Genomic DNA, 23,025 nt, shown 5'->3' on the forward strand with positions numbered 1-23,025 from the left:
AATCCATTCACACATACAAAGACTATTTAAAAAAAAGCAAATTGATAAGGGTTGGACTCATTTTTCCTATGGACTAATGCTCAAAGGATAAGAACAATTTATAAAAATGGAGCTATTTTCAGAGAGATAGTATGGTTTTAGTACAATGGCGGTGTAGAAGGAGTTAAACTAAGGGAATAGTCTAATATTTTTCTATAGGCTATTCCAAAAAAGTACATGTCAGAAAGGTATCCATTTGTAATGATGTACCTGTTAAAGTAATTATAAAATACTTTACCTCGTAAAGACTGCAGTATAATAACTTTTAGCTCAAAGTGCAGAGCAGAACTTTGGATGCATGACCAAAAAAAATGATGTTTTTCATAACATTAATTTTTTGAGCAGTACTCATTAGTATGATGAAATATTTTTTAAAAGATAACACTTTAAAAATATTATTAGCACATTGCATTCTTGTACACTAATGTAGAAAGGTCTTCCAAAGATAAAGGAACACAATCCTCATTTGATTTTCTCAGCTAAGGCCATTATTGTGTTAAGATCACCCTCCACTGTTAAATCAAGATCTATCTTCAAGTTTCAGAGAGATTTAAATGGCATTTTTCCCTTCTGAAAACATCCTCTATGTATTTTATTGGAATTAAGGCTTTTCTATGATGGACTAGCAGAAATGTACAAGAAAAATACTTCTCAGAGACAAACCAGTTTCAAATGAAAGACTTGATCCAAGAAGGCTTTTACTAGTGTGTCTCTGTGAAGGATATCTTGAAAAACATTCAAATCAGGAGTGAAGCTTTCATCTGTACAGATAATCATGTCCTGAGCCACATCTTCTTCTGAAGTGGCTCTCTAAAATGCAGTCCACTTTGATCTCATGTAACGATGCTCATTATAAATATGTTTGTGACAGTGTGGCAAGTGTTTCACTGTATTAACTTTCACATCTATGTGTGTAATGGGATACAGGGCATACATGACTTGTTGGAAGGGCAGTACAAAACTTCCAGCTTAATCCTTGAGAAGGCCTTGTACAAATAATCTGGATTCATACTTAAATGAAGACTCATTCCTACAAAGTCTGGAGCACTTATTTCACAGAGTACTTTGGTGAATGTCTTCTTTTTTTCTCTTTTCTTTCTCTCTCCTTTCAGTGAACATACACAATAAAATCATGATGGAAAAAAATGTAACTCTGGGAACAGAGTTTTTTCTTATAGGACTTGCAGATCGCTCTGAGCTTCAGATTCCTCTTTTCTTATTGTTCCTAGTGATCTACATTACAACCATGATAGAAAATATTGAGCTGGCTCTACTTGTTTGGATGGACTCTCTCTTTCACATACCTATGTACATATTTCTCAGCAGCCTAGCTTTTGAAGATGCCTTGACTTCCTCTTCAGTGACCCTAAGATGTTGGTGAATTTATATTTTAATTTTATTTATTTTTAATGTTCTATAATCACCACCATAAAACTTTGATTTTTTCACCCTACCTACCCCCCCCCCCCACTTCCCTCCCTCCCCATGAAGGCATACAATTCTTTATAGGATCTACACATACATTCCTATTGAATACACTTTCACTAAAGTCGTGCTGTGTCGAAGAACTAAAATAAATGGGAGAAATCTTATAAAAAACCAAACATAACACACAAAGAGATACAAACGCACACACACACACACACACAAATTATTTGCTACATTCTGTGATTGAATTCCATAGTTCTTTCTCTGAATGTGGAAGGCATTTTGCCTTAGAAGACCATTGGGAATTTGTTTTTACGTCCTTGCATTGCTATGAAGATCCAAGTCTACCAGAAAAAATTCTTGCACACTGTAGTCATTGCTGTGCAGAAAGTTCCCCTGGTTCTGCTCCTTTCACTTACCATCAGATCATATAAGTATTTCCAGGCCTCTCTGAAGTCTTCTTGCTCATCATTTCTTATGGAGCAATACTATTCCATTACGTTCATATACCATAATTTACTCAGCCATTCCCCACTTAATGGGCATCCCCTTGATTTCCAGTTTTTGGCCACTTCAAAGAATGCTGCTATAAATATTTTCGTACATGTGGGACCTTTTCCCATTTTTATGATCTCTTGGGAATACAGTCCTAGAAGTGATGTTTCTGGGTGAAAGGGTATGCACATTTTTGTAATCCTTTGGGTATAGTTCTAAACCACTCTCCAGCATGGTTGCATGAGCTCGCAGCTCCACCAACAATGAATTAGTGTTTCAACTCTCCCACATCCTCTCCAACATTTATCATTTTCCTGTTCTGTCATGTTCGCCATTCTAATAGTTGTGATGTAGTACCTCAGAATTGTTTTGATTTAAATCTCTCTAATCAAAAGTGATGTAGAGCATTTTTTCATATGATTATAGATATTTTAAATTTCTTCTCTGCAAATTGCCTGTTCATATCCTTTGGCCATTTGTCAATTGGGGAATGACTTGAATTCTTGTACATTTGACTCAGTTCTTTATATGTTCTAGAAATGAGACCTTTATCCCTGAGATTAGCTGTAAAAATTCTTTCCCAATATACTACATTCCTCCTAATTTTGGTTGTATTGGGTTTGATTGTGCAAAAACTTTTCAATTTAATGTAATCAAAATGATCCATATTGCACTTCATAATGTTTTCTGTCCATTCTTTATTCAAAATTTTTTTCCTTCTCCATAAATTTGATAAATACACTATTCCTTGCTCATCCAGTTTGTCCATGGTATTAATCTTTATACTTAGATCGTGTAAACATTTGGACTTCATTCTTGTGTAGGGTGTCATGGATGCATCTATGTCTAGTTTCCACCACACTGTTATCCAGTTTTCCCAGCAATTTTTGTCGAACAGAGAGTTCTTATCCCAGAAGCTGGGGTCCTTGGGTTTGTCAAACAGACATTGCTATATTCATTGCCTACTGTGTTTTGAATACCTAGCATATTCCACTTGTCTACACTTCTGTTTCTTAGCCAGTACCAAGTGATCTTGATGATTGCTGCTTTACAATACAATTTCAGATCTGGTGGTGCTAGGCCACCTGCTCTAGCATTTATTTTCATTCGTCCCTTTGATATTCTGGACTTTTTGTTCTCCCAGATGAATTTTGATATTATTTTATTCAGCTCTAGAAAATAATTATCTGATAGTTTAATTGGTATGGCAATAAATAAGTAAATTAATTTAGGTGTAATTCTCATTTTTCTTATATTGGCTCGGCCTACCCATGAGCAACGGATGTTTTTCCACTTATTTGGATCTGACTTTATTTGTGCAAAAAGGGTCTTGTAATTGCATTCATATAGTCCCTGGGTTTGTTTTGGCAGGTAAACTCCCAAATATTTTATAGTGTCTATCCTAGCATTAAATGAAATTTCTCTTTCTATCTCTTGCTGTGGGACTTTGTTATTAATATATCCGAATGTAGAAGATTTGTGCGGGTTTATTTTGTAACCTGAACTTTGCCAAAGTTGTTTATAATTTCAAGTAGCTTTTCACTTGATTCTCTGGGATTCTCTTAGTATATCATTATATCATCTGCAAAGAGTGATAGCTTAGTTTCTTCCTTGCCTATTCTTATTCCTTCAATTGCTTTAGCTTGTCTACTTGCTACAATTAACATTTCTAGTTCCATATTGAATAATAGTGGTGATAATGGACCTTCTTGTTTCACCACTGATCTTATTGGAAATGCATCTAGCTTGTCTCCATTGTATATAATGCTTGCTAAAGGTTTTAGGTAGATACTGCTTATTATTTTATGGAAAGTTCCCTTTATTTCTATGTTCTCCCGTGTTTTTAATAGGTATGGATGTTGTATTTTGTCAAAAGGTTTTTCTGCATCTATTGAGATAATCATGTGGTTTTTTTTAGTTTTGTTGTTGATATGATGAATAATGCTAATAGTTTTCTGAATACTGAATCAGCCCTATATTCCTGGTATGAATCCCACCTGATCATAGTGTATTATTCTCGTGATAAGATGCTGTATTCGTTTTGCTAAAATCTTATTTAAAATTTTTGCATCTTTATTCAATAGAGAAATTGGTCTATAAATTTCTTTCTCTTTTGTCTCTTCCTGGTTTAGCTATCAAACCCATATTTGTATCATGAAAAGAATTTGAGAGGACTCCTCCCCCAATTTTCAAAAATAGTCTATATAGTATTGGAATTAGCTGTTCTTTAAATGTTTGAAAGAATTCACTTGTAAATCCATCTGGCCCCAGAGATTTTATCCTAGGGAGTTCATTGATGGCTTGTTCAATTTCTTTTTCTGAGATGGAGTTGTTTAAGTATTCAACTTTCTCTTCTGTTAATCTGGGCATTTGTATTTTTTAAAATACTCATCCATCTCATTTAGATTGTCGAACTTGTGGGCATAAATTTGGGCAAAAAATTTTCTAATTATTGTTTTCATTTCCTCCTCATTGGAGGGGAGTTCACCTCTTTCATTTTTGGTATTAGTAATTTGATTTTCTTCTTTCTTTTTTTTAAAATCAAATTGACCAAAGTTTTATCAACTTTATTACTTTTCTCATAAAACCAACTATTGGTTTCATTTATTAATTCAATAGTTTTCTTCATTTCAATATTATTAATTTCACCTTTGGTTTTCAGTATTTCTAGTTTGGTATTTACTTGGGGATTTTCAATTTGTTCTTTTTCTAGCTTTTTCAGTTGCATGTCCAAGTTATTGGTTTTCTCTTTCTCTATTTTATTTATGTAGGCATTCAAAGACATAAAACTTCCCCTAAGAACTGTTTTTGCAGTATCCCATAAGATTTTTTTAGGTTGTCTCATTATTGTCATTCTCTTGAATGAGGTTGTTGATTGTTTCTACGACTTCTTCTTTAACCCACTCATTCTTTAAGATTAGATTATTTATTTTCCATTTGATTTCTGATTTATCTTTCCATGGTCTTTTATTACACACAATTTTTATTGCATTATGATCTGAGAAGGATACATTGATTATCTCTGTCTTTCTGCACTGGATTGTGAGGTTTTCATGTCCTCGTACATGGTCAATTTTTGTATATGTGCCATGTACTGCTGAGAAAAAGGTATATTCCCTTCTATTCCCTTTCAAATTTCGCTACGGAGATCTATCCTATCTACCTTATCCACAGTTTCATTTACCTCCTTAACCTCTTTCTTGTTTATTTTGAGGTTAGATTTATCAAGTTCAGAGAGCGGGAGGTTGAGATCCCCCAGTAATATAGTTTTGCTGTCAATTTACTCCTTCAACTCCCCCAAACTATCCTGTAAGAATTTGGATGCTATAACACTTGGAGTATACATGTTTAGTTATGATATTGCTTCATTGTCTATGGTGCCTTTTAGCAGTATATGGTTTTCTTCCTTATCTCTTTTGATTAGATCTATTTCTGCTTTTTCTATGTCTGAGATTAGGATTGCTACTTCTGCTTTTCTTGAATCACCTGAAGCATGATATAATCTACTCCAACCTTTGACCTTTACCCTGTGTATATCCCCCCATTTCAGATGTGTTTCTTGCAAACAGCATATTGTTGGGTTATGGCTTTTAATCCATTCTGCTATCTGTCTCCGTTTTATGGGAGAGTTCATTCCATTCACTTTCGCAGTTATGATTACAATCTGTGTATTTCCCTCCATCCTCTTTTCCACCATTTCTGCTTTTACCTCTCCCATTTCCCTTCCCCTCCTCAATAGTTTTCACTTTTCACTACCTTCTACAGTCTTCCTTTCCTTCTTTTAGCCACCCTCCGTTTTACTCTCCTTTACTCTTACTGCTTCTTCCCTCCCTTTTGGTTTTCCCTCCCCCTTCTTCCCCCTTTCCCTCCTACTGCCTAGAGAGCTAGTTGGAATTATGTACTTAAGTTTATTGTTCCCTCCTTGAACCAAATCAGATGAAAGTACCTCACAAACAGTGCTCATCTCCCTCCCTTATTTCCTTCTAGTATTATTTTGTTCTTCCTGTGATGTAATTTACAATTTTCTCTTTCTTCCTTTTCACACCTCCTGTTAGAATCCCTTCTCATGCTTAAATCATATTTTCAACATGACATCATTTACTTTATACCTATTCCCTCTATGTATATCCCTTTTATATTTCATAATAGATGTACAGTTCTCAATATTAACAGGTATTATCTTCCCTTATAGGGAGGTAAACCGTTTGCCCAAATTGAGTAAGAAGTTTTTTGTTTTTTTCCCCCCTGTTTACCTTTTTATACCTCTCTTGAGACCTGCATTTGAAGATCGAATTTTCTATTAAGTTTTGGAGTTTTCGTCAGGGAAGTCTGGAAATCCCTAACTTTGTTAAATGACCACCTCCTTGCCTGAAATATTATGCTGAACTTTGCTGGGTAGTTGATCCTTGGTTGTAGTCCCAGCTCCTTTGCCTTACAGAATATCATAATCCAATTCCTTCAGTCTTTTAATGTAGAAGCTGCAGGGTCCTGTGTGATCCTGACTGTAGCTCCACGATATTTGAATGGTTTCTTTCTGGCTACCTGTAGTATTTTCTCCTTCACTTGATAGTTCTGGAATTTGGCAACAATATATCTTGGGGTTTTGAGTTTGGGATCTCTTTCAGGAGGTGAATGGTGGATTCTTTTGATGCCTGTTTGGCCCTCTGGATCTAGCACTTCTGGTCAATTTTCCTTGATGATTTCCTGGAAGATATTGTCTAGACTATTTTTTTCATGGTGTCTTTCTGGCAGGCCAATAATTCTTAAATTTTCTCTCCTGGATCTCTTTTCCAGGTCAGTTGTTTTTCCAACGAGATATTTTACATTTTCTTCAATCTTTTCATTCTTTAGATTTTGCTTGACTAATTCTTGCTGTCTCATAGAGTCATTAGTTTCTACTTGCCCAGTTCTAATCTTTATCAAATTGTTTTCTTCAATTAACTTCTGCATCTCCTTTTCCATCTGTCCAATTTTTCTTTTTAAGGAGTTATTTTCTCCAGTTAATTTTTCTGTTTCCTTTTCCATCTGTCCAATTGTTTCTTTAAGGAGTTATTTTCTCCAGTTTATTTTTGTACTTCCTTTTCCATTTGTTCCATTTTACTTTTTAAATAGATGCTCATCAGTGAATGTTTTTTTTTCATACTTTTAAAATCATTATCTAGTTTTTCTTCTATTTCCTTCTTCAGCTGTTCCAGGAGAGCTGTTTTTGTATGCGAGTAGTCAATAGTGCCTTCTGAAGTTTCAGATGGAAGTACAGTCTCGCTACTGACCTCTTTGGTATTTGTGTTTTGGTCTTTGTCCCCATAGAAAGATTTTATGGTTTTTTTGCGCTTGGTTTGCTTTTTCTTGTCCATGATAGTGATTGTGTGTTGTGGCTTCTGGTTCTTTCAGTTACAACCTGCAGAACTTGGTGTTGATCTGACTTGTGTAAAAAAGCTAAGAGCAAGAGTCTTTTTAACTTTTTGTTTTGTGTTTCCCAGATCAGCCCTGGGGTTACCTTGTTAACTGTGTGTGTGGGTGGGTGGGGGTGAGGTCTGGTCACGGGAGATCTCCTCAGCTGAGCTGAGGCAAAGGCAAGCTCAGGGGAAGTGATCCCAGCTGCCCTATTGTCTTCTCATTTCTCCTGGAGTGCTGAAGCATGCCTAGATCCTAGTGTGAGTTTCCACCTTTCCTGGGGCTCCTCTCCTAGAGCTGAGGCTTGCCTGGGTCCTAATGCAAGTTTCCACCACCCTGGGGCCCCTCTTCAGGTTTGCCTCTGCCACTGTAGGAGGAATCCTCTTTAGCTATTTTCAAAGCCTCAGGTGTTACGAGACTATTTGCCCCCTCTGCTGTTCCCACTGATCCAGGATTTTTCTGGGGAACCATTTTATGGTTCTTTCGAAGTCATCAGTGGGGGAGGAGAGATCATTTACTGATCACTCTGCCATCCCAGCTCCCAGAAGTTCAGGTATGTGACTTACAGGTGTTTAATCTGTGGACTGAAAGTCTCAGGAGCTGCTGCAGCTGATATCTGGGGCTCATCAGGTGTCACTTGCTCAGCTCTGCTGGTCTCTCATCCCAGGCTGCCATTCTGCTGGTTCTGCCTTCTGCTGTCTGAGGTCTCCCCAGGGCACTCCCACTCCACTGCACTGGATGTGCTTCGCTGTGGGCTCACCCCTGTGGAAAAGATCCTTCCCGTTGACTTTCCAGTCTGCCCTGGGCAGCGAATCTGCCACAGTCTGTCTCCTATTGGATTCTGCACCTCCAAAATTTGGTCAGACTCTCTTTTTAGAAGTATCTGAAAGAGTTTGTCTAAGAGCTTAAGTGAATCATTGCTCTCACTCCATCATCTTGGCTCCACCCCCTCTGAATTTCTTAGTTAAGAATAATATTATGTCCCTTTTGGAATACATGGCATAATATTACTTTTTTTGTGTCAGTGCAACTGCAGAATGCTACCTGTTGACAGCGATGGCATATGATCAATATACAGCCTTAGGCAACACTCTCCTTTATCCAGTTAGGATGTCCAATAGACTGTGCAAGCAGCTGGTGATTGTGTCCTATGCACTTGGCTTTCTTCATCTCATGATTCATATGGGTTTATTATTTAGATTAACTTTCTGTAGAACAAATATAATGTATAATTTCTATTGTGAAATTTTGCCATTGTTTAAAATTTCCTGTACCAATGTATGGTTCCTGTAACAATAGATGGAAATCTATTGTTTCCATAGTGATTTTCATTTTCTCTATCTCTGTACAATCCTTCACTCTATGACAATCTTTGTCTCATACACATATGTCCTCCTTGCCATCCTGACAATTAAGTCTACACAGGCAGGAGTAAAGCATTCTCCACCTATAGTGTACATCTGTTCTCTGTTTCTTTATTCTCTGGCATACTTTTCTTTATGTATATGTTTCCTGGGTCTGGTCCTGCCAACAATCAGGACATAATGTATTCCTTGTTTTACACAGTCATGATTCCTCTTGTAAGCCCATTTATCTACAGCCTGAGAAACAAAGAGTTTCTTGATACCCTGAGAAAAATAATAATAAAAAAAAGAAGATTCCTCAAGTGAAGCTGAAAATTGTTCCTGTTTAAGTTAATGAAATCTCCAAATCTTACAAAGGAGACTTGATTGTACCAGATAGAAATAGTCCTGAATGTACAAAGGGATGAATAAATATTGTGTGAAGTTTTAACTGTATGTTATATCAGCATAGTACCTTACTAGGTACCTTTGAATTGAGCAGGCTCTATGTAGATTTGCATACTGTATGCTCTGACATCAGTTCCAGCCACTAGTTAAGTAAGTAATAAGACCAGAAATCTATCCTGAAGAAAGGAATTTTGTCAAGCTAATTCGATTCTGATTAAAACCTGGATATTATCAAATGGCTAGCATAAAAATGATAAAAATATGTGTGCTATGAAGGCTCAAATGAAACATTTTGCTTTTCTTAATCACTATCAAGTCAAGAATTCTACTGTTAAATATGATTATACTCTAAAAATGTTTCATTGATCAGTTTTTATTTCATCTACCTCTGTTACTTCCCAATAACTCACTCCTGTTACATAACTTTCAGTTATAACATAGCAAAAACATTTTTGAAAACAAACATGAATGGTGTGACTGACAGCATTTGTAACCATCTCCATGTGTAGTCCACCATCTCTTTATTGAGTGAAATATGTTTCCAAATTACTTCCCTTGTAGTAAAACTATCTGTTGTTTCTAATATGAATTCTGATGTCTTCTGTATTTTCATTTAGATTATTTTGGTATTGTCATTTTCATTATACTCGGTTAGCCAACCATGAGTTACTGACATTTTTCCACTTGTTTTGATGTGACTTTATTCGTGTGAAAAATTTTTGTAATTGTGTACATATAGTTACTGGGTTTTTCTGGGCAAGTACACTCCCAAATATTTTTGTCTTCCTATTTCTTGTTGCAGGGCTTTGTTGGTAATACACGCAAAGGCTGATGATTTCTGTGAGTTTCCTCTACATCCTGCAACTTTGTTGAAGTTGTTTATTTTTTCACATTGTTTTTAAGTTGGTTCTCTAGAATTCTATACTTATACCTTCATATCATCAGAGAGTAATAGTGTATTTCCTCATTGCCTATTCACGTTCCTTGTTTCACTCTACAGGTAACTGGGAAGGCACGAGAGCTTTGTCCATTATCCAGAACCCAGGAAAACATACCATTATGAAATTGATATACAACATTGATGAACTTCTCTGGACAACCAAATTTTGACATAATTTTCCATAAACCATCATGACAAACAGTATCAAAGGCCTTGGTCAGATCCACAAACACGGTGTGCAGACCTCTGTCCTACTCATGCTAGGAAACTGAATTGCTTCCACTTGAAGTGTCTTAGGAATATTCTGAGGATCACCTGGCATCATAAGGTACAAGGCACTGAAGTCCTTGCTCAAGTTGAACTGCCAAGTATTCAAACTATGCTTAAGAGAGTGCAACTCTGATGGGCTGGCCATGTTGTTCGAATGTCAAATGTCTGCTTGCCAAAAAGACTATTTTATGGAGAACTTGCATGGGGGCCAGAAGAAACGACATAAGGACACTCTCAAGGTCTCTCTCAAGAACTTTGGATTTCACTGCAACATGGGAGACACTGGCACAGGACTGCTCAGCATAGCATGCCACATGAGAAAGGATGCTGTGCTCTTTGAGCAAAGCAGAATTGAGACAGCATAAAGTAAATGCAGAATGTGCAATTGGGATATCCACCCCAAATATTCACATGGACTATCTGTGCCCAACCTGTGGTAGAGCAATCGAGCTTGTATTGGTTTGATTAGCCACAGTCAGACACACTGAAATTTCACTTTACAATGGTGATGTCATTTTGGTCCTCTGCAAAGACCAAGGACAACAACCATCATTCAAATTCCTTCCATTTCTTTTTCTTCTTTTATTGGTAAAATTAATATTTTTACTATAACAATGTATAAAGGTGTTAATAGTGAGCATCCTTGTTTCACCCATGATATTACTCGGAAGGTTTCCAGCTTTACTCCATTACAGATAATGCTTACTCATTGTTTTAGACAAATGCTACTTATTATTTTAAGGAAAACTCCATTTATTCCTGTGCTTTCTGATGTTTTATGAGGACAATGTACTTCATTTTGTCAGTAGCTTTTTGTGCATCTTTTGACATAATCATGATTTCTGTTGGTTTTTATTACTGATATGGTAAATTATGCTAATAGTGTTCACAATATTGAAATAGCTCTGCAATTTCTGGTGTAAATCTCATCTGCTCATAGTGTATTATCCTGTTGATTAATTGCAGTAATCTCTTTGCTAATATTTTATTTTGATTTTTTACATCAATATTCATTAGGGAGATTGGCCTATAATTTCCTTTCTCTGTTTTGGCTTTTCCTGGTTTGGGTATGAACACAATACTGTGTTAAAAAAGAAATTTGATAGGACTGCTTTCCACTCTCTTTTTCCAAGTAGTTTATATGGCATTGTAATTAATTGCTCTCTGATTGTATGGTAGAATTCACTTGAAAATTCATCTAGCCATGGAGATTTTTTCTAAGGAAATTTAGAGATGCCTTGTTCAATAACATCCTCTAAAATGCGGTCAAGTGTTTTATTTCCTCTTCTGTTAATTTGGGCAGTTTTTATTTTTGTAGATATTCATCCATTTTACATACATTGTCAGATTTATCTTGTATATAGTTGGGTAAAGTAGTTCCTAGTTATTGTTTTCATTTTCTTTATATTGGTACTGAATTCATCCTGTTCATTTTCGATACTGATATTTTGATTTCTTTTCTTCTTTTCTGTTTACTTTTTTATGCTTCTCTTGAGTCATGTATTTGAAGATAAAATTTAATGTTCACCTCTGGCATTTCCATCAGGGAAGTTTGCAAGTACCTATTTCATTGAATGTCCATCTTTTCCCCTTGAATATTATGCTCAGTTTTCCTGGGTAGTTGATTCTTGGTTGTAATCCAAGGTCCTTTGCCTTCCAGAACATCATATTTCAAGCCCTTTGATCCTTTAATATAGAAGGTGCTATGTCCTGTATAATGCTGACTGTGGCTCCTAGATATGTGAATTGTTTCTTTCTAGCTGTTTGTGGTATTTTCTCCTTGATCTGATAGTTCTGAAAGTTGGCTACAATATTCCTTGGAGTTTTCCTTTCAGAGTCCCTTTCAGGGTGTGATGGGTGGATTATTTTTTTGAATATGTTATCCTCTGGTTCTAGAATAACCAGGGCAGTTTTTCTTAATTTCTTCAAAAATGCTGTTCAGTCCCTTCTTTTGATCATGGCTTTAGGTTAGTCCAATAATTTTTCAATTATCTCTCCTGGATGTATTTTCCTGGTCAGTTGTTTTTGCAATGAAATACTTTTCATTTTTGTCTATTTTCAAATATTTTTGGTTTTGTTTAGCAGATTCATTATGTCTCAGAGTAATTATTTTCCAGTTTTCAAATTCCAATATTTAAGGAATTATTTTCTTCAGTTAGATTTTGTACCTACTTTTTCATTTGGGCAATTTTTGGGCAATACTTCAAAAGAAGTTGTTTTATTCAGTGGATTTTCTTTCCCATTTAGCTAATTGTAGTTTCTAAGGAACTGTTTTGCTCAGTGAATTTTTGTGCCTCCTTTTCCAAGCTGTTGATCAAATCATTAATAGAATATGAGATCTTCCCGGTACATTTATTGGCCTATATGACTACGTCTTCCTTTCTTTTTTCTCCTTGGATTCCCAGCTTTCCTCCCAGGTCTAAAGGAACACAGACATTTTGCCTTATCAAACAATGATGTTATACTCCTTTGGACTCTAGTCCAATGCTCAGTTGTCACAGAGAGCCTTGACACAGAGCCAATTAGGTGCTCATTTACATAGGCTTTCACACCTTTACGCAATGGGTAAATCAGGATCTGAGTTTGTATTTTCATCTTCCCTTTTACCATAGTAGTTTTTATGGTCAGGGCTCTTTTTTTTTTCGTATTTTCATCATTTCTCAAAGTTCAGTTCTGCTACTGGGGTACAGGATGCACTGTCTCAAGTTTCTTACATTGAGGATATGGGTTCAACATACTGGATTTCTGTGCAAGGGCTTCTGGGGCCAGTGACACTGCACTAGTGTGGCCTGGCCTAGTCATGCCCTCCGTGCCCTAAATTCTGGGGCTGATAGTTTGCCTGCTGTGTTGGGGCTAGAGGCCTTACAAAGGGCCTGCTGTGCCAATGGCTTGCTATGTCAGGACTGTGGGGCCTCAGTTGCTGTGGCTCAGACAGTCTTACTGGTTTGCTTGGACACCACCTCTTCTCAGCTCCACTCCCCTTTTTCCCAAGTGAGATAGACCTTTCCTGAAGTCCTTGTAAGTTATCTTGGGCTGGAAAACTGTTACACTCCATGTTTTTGTGGATTTTATCGCTCAGAATTCCTTTTGTGGCTTAATTTAATATTATTTCTGACAAAAACCGGGGAGAGGTCAGGCAACTTCCTGGCATCTCCCTACTATCCTATCCCTGTACAATGCCCCCATACCCAGGTTGTTGTTTTTAAAGAAATATGGAATAGATAAATACAACTTTTTTTTCAATTTAATTCAGTCATATTCCCAAACCTGTGGTTTCTTTTATTATATCAATGATTTAATGGTAAACTTCTTTCCCCAGATACGCAATTAGATATTTGTGTGTGTGTGTGTGTGTGTATACATACACATGTACGTACATATATATCATTCCCCTTCTCTCCATTATAATATTGAAGATATCATGGGTTAAGGCATATGTTGACTTCATTTTGGAGATGTCATCAAATTCTTCAGAGAATACCTCTTTTCCTTACCCAATGCAATAAAAATTGGTCCAGATATTTATCCCATTTTCATGATGATATTCATGACATTATAATATCAGTCAAGATAATCCAATGTCCCATAAGATGAATTTTGTTAGTTTATGTATTCCTGATGAAGTCAACTCTTTTATTCATTCTAGACCATAAGCACTCTGGACCACACTTATTTTTAGCTATATTTTTTTGTATTCCCTAATTTCCTTAACAAAAGATTATTAATATTAATATTTTCAGTTCATCTAGGAGTATATTTGTTTGTTGACTAATGGAGCAATTTTCACATATAGAGTACAAACTACTAAATTTATACTTATAGGTGTTTTAAAATCTGTATTCCTTCTGTTCCCTTTTCCACCATTCTACACCCATTAGTGTTGAAGTGGAAGTTGGCTACAGAAGGCGAAGGGCCATTGCATGAGCAGTCTGACATAGGCTCTCTCTATATACTCTTATTCAGCATGTTTTCTCAATAGTCATGTTGCATAGAAGAATCAGAATAAATGGGAGGAAGCAAGAGAAAGAAAAAAAACAAAAAAACAAAACAAAAAGAAAGCTTTGACCTGCATTCAGACTCCGTATTTCTTTCTGTGGTGTGGATAGCTTTTTCGGTCATGAGTCTTTTGTAGTTGTTTTAGGTCCTTGCATTGCTGAGAAGAGCTAAGGCTATCAATGTCAGTCATCACATAATGTTACTGTTACTATGTACCATGTTTACCTGGTTCTGCCCATTTCATTCACCCTCAGTTCGTATAAGTCTTTCCAGGTTTTTCTGAAGTCCACATGCTCACAATATCTTACAGAATAATTATATCCTTGCATTCATATACCACAACTTATTCAGCTGTTCCCCGTTTGATGGCCATCCCCTCAATTTCCAGTTCTTGGCCACCACAAAAACAGCTGTTATAAATATTTTTGTATGTGTACAAAACGTACAGGCCAAGATGCAGTATTGCTGGGTCAAAGGGAATGCACATTTCTGTAGCCCTTTGGACATAGTTTCAACTTATTCTCCAGAATGTAGATTACTTCACAGCTCCACTCACAATGAATCAGTGATCCAATTTTTCCATATCTTCTCCAGTATTTATAATTTTTCTGTCTTGTCATGTTAGCCAACTCAATAGATGTTCTGTGATCCCTAAGAGTTGTTTAAATTTGCATTTCTATGATCAATAATGAATTAGAGCATTGTTTCATGTGACTATAGACACCTTTAATTTCTTGCTTTGAAAACTTCTTGTTCACATCCTTCATCCATTTATCAATTGGAGCATGACTTGTATTCCTATAAATTTGATTCAGTTCTCTGTATATTTCAGAAATGAAGCCTTTATCAGAGACACTGCTTGTAAAAATCATTTCCCATTTGTTTCTTCCCTCATAGTCTTTGTTGCATTGGCTTTGTTTATGCAAAAGGTTTTCAATTTACTGTAATCAAAATTATCCCCCTTTTTTTTCAAACTCTTTTCTAATTCTTGTTTGGTCACAAATTCCTCTGTTCTCCATAATTCTGAGAGGTGAACTATTTCTTCCTCTCCTAACTTACTTATAATATTAATCTTTATAACTAAATTCTGTAACCATTTGGACTTTATTTTTGTATTCTGTGTAAGATGTTGGTCTATGCCTAGTTTCTGCCAAACTATTTTCCAGTTTCCCCAGGATTTTTTATTAAATAATTAGTTCTTATTTCAGAAACTTGGGGCTTTGTGTTTATCAACCAGTACATTACTATTGTCATTGGCTACTCTGTCTTGTGTCCCCAACCTATTCCACTGATCCACCACTCTCTTTCTTAGTAAGTATCAAGTAGTTTTAATGATTGTTGCTTTACCAAAACAAAATTGATGAGCCAAAGGCATAGCAACTTCAGCTGTCTCTGTGGTCTGGACACTGAGAATCCAAAAGAAGGTTAATCCTCTTCCACCCAAATCCAGAAAACTGTTCACCAGAAACTGGTGAACTTAAGCTTACCAAGCACCTCTACCACTTCTCCAACTAGCAGACTCAAAGATATAACTCTGGCTTACATTAAAGTCCATCTCTGCACTACAGTGGCCCTTACTTACAACTTGCTTTGCTGTGTTCAAATAAATATCTTTTTCTTTGAACTATCTCCTCTGAGTTGGCCTAGACAAATCAGTACATTGACAATCTTTTATCAAGGATGTACCATTTACAGAGATCTGTGAGTATACTGAGCTGCCTGACTGGGAACGCAGCTAGCTAACTCAGCTCATCCATTCCCTTCTGTTCCCCCCTTCCTTCTCCTCTCCAAAGGAAGGTAAATTTGGATGGCCAGAGGGCACCCAGTTAACTTTGGATTTATGAGTCAGATTTCTTCCTTCCTTCCTTCCTTCCTTCCTTCCTTCCTTCCTTCCTTCCTTCCTTCCTTCCTTCCTTCCTTCCTTCCTTCCTTCCTTCCTTCCTCCCTCCCTCCCTTCCTTCCTCCCTTCCTTCCTCCCTCCCTCCCTCCCTCCCTCCCTTCCTTCCTTCCTTCCTTCCTTCCTTCCTTCCTTCCTTCCTTCCTTCCTTCCTTCCTTCCTTCCTTCCTTCCTTCCTTCCTTCCTCCCTCCCTCCCTCCCTCCCTTCCTTCCTTCCTTCCTTCCTTCCTTCCTTCCTTCCTTCCTTCCTTCCTTCCTTCCTTCCTTCCTTTCTTGTCTTTGCTAAAACCTTAAACCCAGTGCTCTCTGAATCTTATACATTTCACAATAGGTCCCTACCCAAACTTCACTTAATGGCTCTTTTTGGGTCCCTCCTGGCTTCAGAGTGATTATTAATAGTAACTATTCTTCTTTCCTTCCCAGCTTGATTTACCTCTTTTTTCTTTTGTTCATTAAAGGGGACATTCCATGATTACTTCTTAAAGGTGTGAATTCAACGAATGGGCATTACCTTACTCTAAGTGAGTACCTGAATAGGTACTGAAGATCTCATTGCATCCTGGATCTTCTCCAGTCATCATGATGAATATCTGGTCACTGGATCCAGAAGACTTATTAGAGGAAATTGAGGCTGGTGACCTTGCACGGCCCTCTCTCACTCAAAACAAAGTTAAGTGCAACTCATATCATCATTTATCTTATATTATTTTCTTTTTTGGAAATAAAGGATGAACACAGACACATAGACAGACATTGTAGTAAGATTAACTTCACCGTCATATGATAAGCTCCTGAGGGCAAGTACCACCTAATATTCTTCTTAGTATTCATTAATATCCACTCAATAGAGTATTTTTTAAATACTATAAAATTAAGTACCATAAAATTCTCAGGGAAATTAACACCTATAACTGACCTATGATGTACAGTACAATTTTAATTGTTTCACCTGGCTATGTCTGATGGGATTTCTGATCAAGTCTCATTAGGTAAGTTCTCTTCTATCTGAGGATAGATCTTGGGAACTATTGAGATATTTCTCATATATACACTAAGTCCCCAAAGTCTTAATACATTTTGCATAAGATGATTATTGGTTTTGAAGAAAATAAAAATAAATACTTGATTTTGAAACAGAGCCACCAAAGAGCATCTTCAGAAAGAAGAGTAACTGCACTTTACCTCTTGAATCATCTTAGAGCAGCTGAGTGAGTATAGAGCGATTGTAATTTTTCTATTCCTCTCTCCTCTCCTCTCTCTGTTTCAGTCTCTCTCTCTTTTTCTCCCCCTGCCTTTTTAAAGAAAATGAAACAAATGGAAAACACTTTTTCTCTCATGGTATCGTCAGGCTTTGTGCATAAAAAGACAAACCCTTAGCTTGGTCAACTCAGCCACGGAAGTGATTTCACAGCATGTCTCCATGAAACATTTGCATATTAAATTTTAATACATGTAGGAAATTAAAAAAAAATTACATGGAGCACAAGAATGATTTCATGACTTCCAATAATTTTTTCATAGTTAATAATTTTTCTTAAAACATTAAGAATAAGTTCTAAAAGCTATAGAAACCAATGACTTATTCTTTCCTCTTAAAAAAATTGTTCTGGTCATCCCTCTGGAAACCTAAGACAGAAACACAAAATTCTCTCATGTCATAGAATCATAGAATATGGACAGAAGTACTTGTCCCTCTGTCAAATAGAAGATGTACATTCTTTCTTATGTTCCTTCTTTAATATAGTTCCAAAGAAATATTATTCTTGAAAATCTTCAGGAAAGAACTTTTAACAGTTTTTTTTTTATCTATAGCCCTTTCAAAAATTCAGTAATGAATTCTAGAAAACAAACAGTGAAGTATAGGTTGTTCAGGGATTGAAGGTTGAATACATGCGTAAGTAAGTTATTTCACAGATAAAATCCTTTCTGGAAGCAGAATTGTCTTCTTTTGCTATTTACTGAACCCAAATACAGATGTGGGGAAATCTTTCTCTGGCAGCATTCATTTTGGGACTGAGATTCATCTTGCTCAGGCAAGCACCAAGAGATAATATCATTCAGGGGTGTAACTTGCAGGCATTTTAGAGGAGTGTCTCTCAAAAACAAAGACAAAACAGAGGGTTTATCTCATTTGATCTTGCCCATATTACTTTGAAGTATATGGTAATTTTATGCCCACTTTATGATCAAGGAAATAAGACTCAGAGGTTTAAGGGACTTGCTCATGATCATTTAGGCAGGTAATAGTGGTGGCATCATTTAAATCGAAATCACCCCTTTCACTGCCACAGCTACCTACATTCTTCACAGCCAGGTTTGTAGAAACTAAAAAATACTTATTCCTATCCCATATCCTTCTGAGTGTTTTTTTGATGTTATATATCATTTATTTTTTCTCTTTTACTATCCCTCCTTGCCTGCCTCACTGTCTTTCTGTCCTCTCGTCTCCTCTCCTCTTGTCTCCTCTCCTCTTCTCTCTTCTATTGTCCTCTTCTTTTCTTTCCAAGCAATACAGAGATTAAACACTTGTAGTTCACATAAACTTTCTCAGAAGAAAAATTATCAGACATTTATTTCAGGTCAAATAGTATATATGCAACATATCTTTAGAATTCAAAAACACATCCCTCAGAAGCACCATTGAACTCTGAACCCCTTCTTGTTTTTCTTTGTGCTTCTGCACAGGTACTGTGCTCTAGTTTTATACCTAGGAAGATGCTGGTTCAAGTTCAGCTTCAGAAACGTTTTACTACTTGGGCAAGATACTTAATGTCTGTTGTCTCCATCTATAAAATGTAAATAATAATAACGCCCATCTCCAGACTTTTTCTGAGCAACAAGTGTGACAATATTATAAAGCACTTAGTGTATTGCTAGGCACATAGTGAGTGTTTAAAAATGCTTTCCCCCCCTTCTCTTCTGTATTTTATAATTGAGTCTAGTTTGGAGCTTCACAAATATGACAAAATTGGGATGTGATAAGAAAATTGTATTGCTTAATGGGAAGGAATTTATGGCTTGTGAAGATACGTTTCATTGATGCTACTTGGCCTGAAATAAATACATATTATGGAGTAATTTCTTTTTTCCGCAGAAGAATTCCTGTGTGGCATGATGAGCTATTGACTTAATGCAAGGTACTTCACCTTGCTGAATGGTGGTGCAGTGACTGAGACAGAACATAGAGTTTTGAAGTCTAGTTCTGCTCTACAATATCTATGCCACCTCAGACAGATCCCTATAACTCATTGAGCCTCAGAATTCTCATCTGTAATATGGGTGTAATAATAATTGCCCTACTTATCTCAAAGGTTGTGAAAAGATGCTTTGTAAACCTTAAAGTGCAATGCACATATAAATCACAGGGTGTTCCAAAAGTCATAGTTTAGTTTAAAGGGAACTCTTGGGATACCCTGCATTCTGTTAAAATGGGGCTAATAATTTTTCTTCTTATCAGGCAGAGTTCACTTTATTCTTTGCTCATACAAAAATATTTGTGTTTTAGTCACAGCAGTTGCCTAGGTTCTTTTAAATGAGAGCAGAGTGCCCTTTCTTACAAGATAGTCAGTGAATTCCTCAAAGGGAGATTTAGTAAGTGGTCTTTTCCCACAGGCCAGGGGCTAGTAAGAGAACATCAAAGGCACTTTTAGGAAAGTTTCCCAGACTGGCAGTAAAGTCTCTGACAGAAGGAAAGTCATTAATTTTCTCTGTGAGCAACAGCATTTGAGGCAATCAAGCCAAAACAATGTGGGTTCCCCAAGGGACAGGGATCTGGCTCATCAAGGTCAATTCTTAACAGCCATTTACTTTACAGGGCGCTATATGAAGTTAGTCGTTCTCTTCCACAGTGTCCTTGCCTCATAGGAATAATGAACAGCTTGGTTATGATGATAGCACTGTGGATGATGATTTATGATAACAATTTTAGCTAGCATTTTAATGTTTACTTACAAAGCATTTAGAAATAACACCCCTGTAACAAGAACACCCCTAGGAAGCAGGTGCTTTTTATAGATAAGGAAACTGAGACAAAAATTGTGAGTCACACGTTTAGGTGTCTGAGGTTGCATTTGAAATCAGGTCTTCCTGACTACAGGCCTAGCTTTCTATCCACTGTACCACTTAACTGTTTCTTGTAATACTTCATACCCAGGCCTGTGGTAGTTTTCAGTGACCAGAAAAGGTTTAATGTGTTATGATGAGCAGATCTAGTCTATTCTGAGCAGGTATGATCTCAAGGAGTGCATTCTTCAGGAAGGGCCCCAGGAAGAAGTCAATGATCCCAGCCTCCCTGATAGAGAAAGAGAAAAGTTAGATGTCCTTCATGGACTTGATCTTCATGATTTGGACTAGGCAGCCATGCATGGTGACAGGAACCCACTCCTTGCCTTTGGTCTTTTCTCTTTTGACTTCACTGTCTGAGCTCACCCTTTAACCCATTGTAGTCCCGACCTAGTCTCTACTTTTCAAACCACCAAGGAAGCTGGCTCTATCTCCTACTCCAGGGCTACAAGGAATACCTCTTTTGGTGCCCACCAGGAATAAGAAGGGAAATAATAATTTCTGTCCTACACCAAGGAGGTGGAATATGACATTTGTTAAAACTTTAAGTGTTTCAACTAGGGATTTATTATTTTTTTTGAATAGTGATATTTATAATAATGCAGTGATCAAGGCAGAGTACATTGGATTCAGGTTTTTTTTTGGGACTCATTTGGAGTAATTGAGAGTGCATATTTTCACATGACTACTTAAAATAAATGTCTACCTCTTTTGGTCTAAAAATGGAAGCATGTAAAATGGAGAGAACTCTGAAAATTTTTGAGAAGGAAAATTACACACCTCTTTTAAATAGTTTTAATAAAATTTTTGTGTGTTTTTGTATTTTGTGTTAGAAACACAACAGTATTTGTAATATAACAGTGACAGTGAGTTGTAGTACTGGCTCTTTTCCTTGAGGAATATCCCTCATCACTGTGTGTGAAGGTGTACCAGCAGCAGCCCACAGTTGGGGCCAAAAAGATGCCTTCAACTAGATTTGCATTCCTAGTGTTTAGCATAGTAGATACAGTACAAATTCAATAAAGACACATTTGTTAAATTTGGTTAAAATTACAGAGAAATAGCACATAATTTATTCAGGGTATTTACATTGTTTCTCTTCTATACATTGGTGGACAAAACTTGCTTTGTGCATTGTATAAAAGAACTGTGTTAATTTAATTTTTTCTAGTTTTCAAAAATAAGTAGGTTTCAGAAAGTTTGTTATTCCTAATACATATTTAAAAAAAATCAGATCTTTAAATAGGTAACTTAATAACTAATCAGAGAAAAAATTTTATTTTCATTTTAAGAAGTTTACCTTTCATCTTTCTTTGTGACAATTACTTGTATTTTTTTTAATCTAGCTTTTAGATTCTGTGTAGACATGATGGAAGAAAACGAGACACTGGTAATGGAATTTGTTCTCTTGGGATTTACAAATGATGCAGAGCTTCAGCTTCTCCTCTTCCTGGTCTTCTTGAGTATCTACATCACAACCATGGTGGGGAATATTGGACTGATTTACTTATCTGGATGAACTCTCACCTTCACACCCCTATGTACTTCTTCCTTGGCAATTTAGCTTTAACTGATGCATGTGTTTCAACTTCAGTAAGCCCTAAGATGTTGCTGGACTTCATAACTCACAGCAAAGTGATATCCTTTTCTGAATGCGTGGTACAATTTGGATATTTTGCAATCAGTGTAACCACAGAATGCTTAATTCTAGCTGCAATGGCATATGACAGATATGTAGCCATCTGTAATCCCTTGCTTTATCCAGTGGTGATGACTAATAGGTTATGCAGCCAGTTAGCAATCTTATCATATCTAGTTGGCTTTCTTCATTCTGTCTTGCACGTGAGTTTCTTATTTAGATTACGTTTCTGCCACTCTAACAAAATACAACACTTTTTTTGTGATATCATGCCTTTATATAAAATTTCCTGCACTGATCCTTCTATTAATATTCTGATGGTTTTTATCTTCTCTGGATCAATTCAAGTCTTCACCATTTTGTGTATCCTAACCTCTTATACTGGTATCCTCTTTGCCATTCTGAAAAAGAAATCTCAAAAGGGAAGAAGCAAAGCCTTCTCCACTTGTGGTGCTCACCTGTTTTCTGTGTCCTTATTCTTTGTCTCTCTGCTCTTCATGTATGTGTGCCCTCGATCACTGCAAGCAGATAATCAAGATATGATGGATTCTTTGTTCTATACTATACTATAATTCCTGTGTTAAATCCTTTTGTCTACAGCCTGAGAAACAAGGAAGTTAAAGAAGCCCTCAGAACTCCATTAAAACAAATAAGACTTCCTAAGTGAAATTCTGAGAGATCTCTTATCTCATTTTAGTAAACAATTCACTAAATGATGAAGTAATACTTTGAATTTGTATTTGTCAATGTTAAGATGACTTGCTTGTCATCTCAGTCATGTCTGATGTAATAATTTATATTGTCACTTCCAAAGATTTTAATGATCATATTGCACTATTCACAAATGTAGCAATTAATTATAATCTTAAATACAATTTTCTAGATTAATCAAAAGAGGAAATACTGTGTTAGTTATCCTTTCATTTGAAAAGGTAGCTATTTTGAACAGTTCTTTAATAATTACTTAAGCTGGAAATAGGAATGCTAGTTTTGACAAGGCTAGAACAGGACCATCTACTTGACTTTCATCAGCTATGATTCTAATAGGCTCAACATGAGGAACATTTGTCTACCAGAGATATTCTGTTGGATATGAAGTGGTCCTCTGTATCAC

At 36.4% G+C, this 23,025-nt stretch overlaps 2 pseudogenes; one reads left to right on the top strand and one right to left on the bottom strand.

The window, feature by feature from the left end:
- Window positions 1–390: 390 nt before the first annotated feature.
- Window positions 391–13,119, bottom strand: LOC140512427 (guanine nucleotide exchange factor C9orf72 homolog pseudogene; annotated as a pseudogene).
- A 4,149-nt stretch (window positions 13,120–17,268) lies between these two features.
- On the top strand, window positions 17,269–22,626 carry LOC140511813 (olfactory receptor 5H17-like; annotated as a pseudogene).
- The last annotated feature ends 399 nt before the right edge of the window (window positions 22,627–23,025 follow it).

This window comes from Notamacropus eugenii, chromosome 6, assembly GCF_028372415.1.
Source record: "Notamacropus eugenii isolate mMacEug1 chromosome 6, mMacEug1.pri_v2, whole genome shotgun sequence".
In the NCBI taxonomy this organism is placed as follows: Eukaryota; Metazoa; Chordata; class Mammalia; order Diprotodontia; family Macropodidae; genus Notamacropus; species Notamacropus eugenii.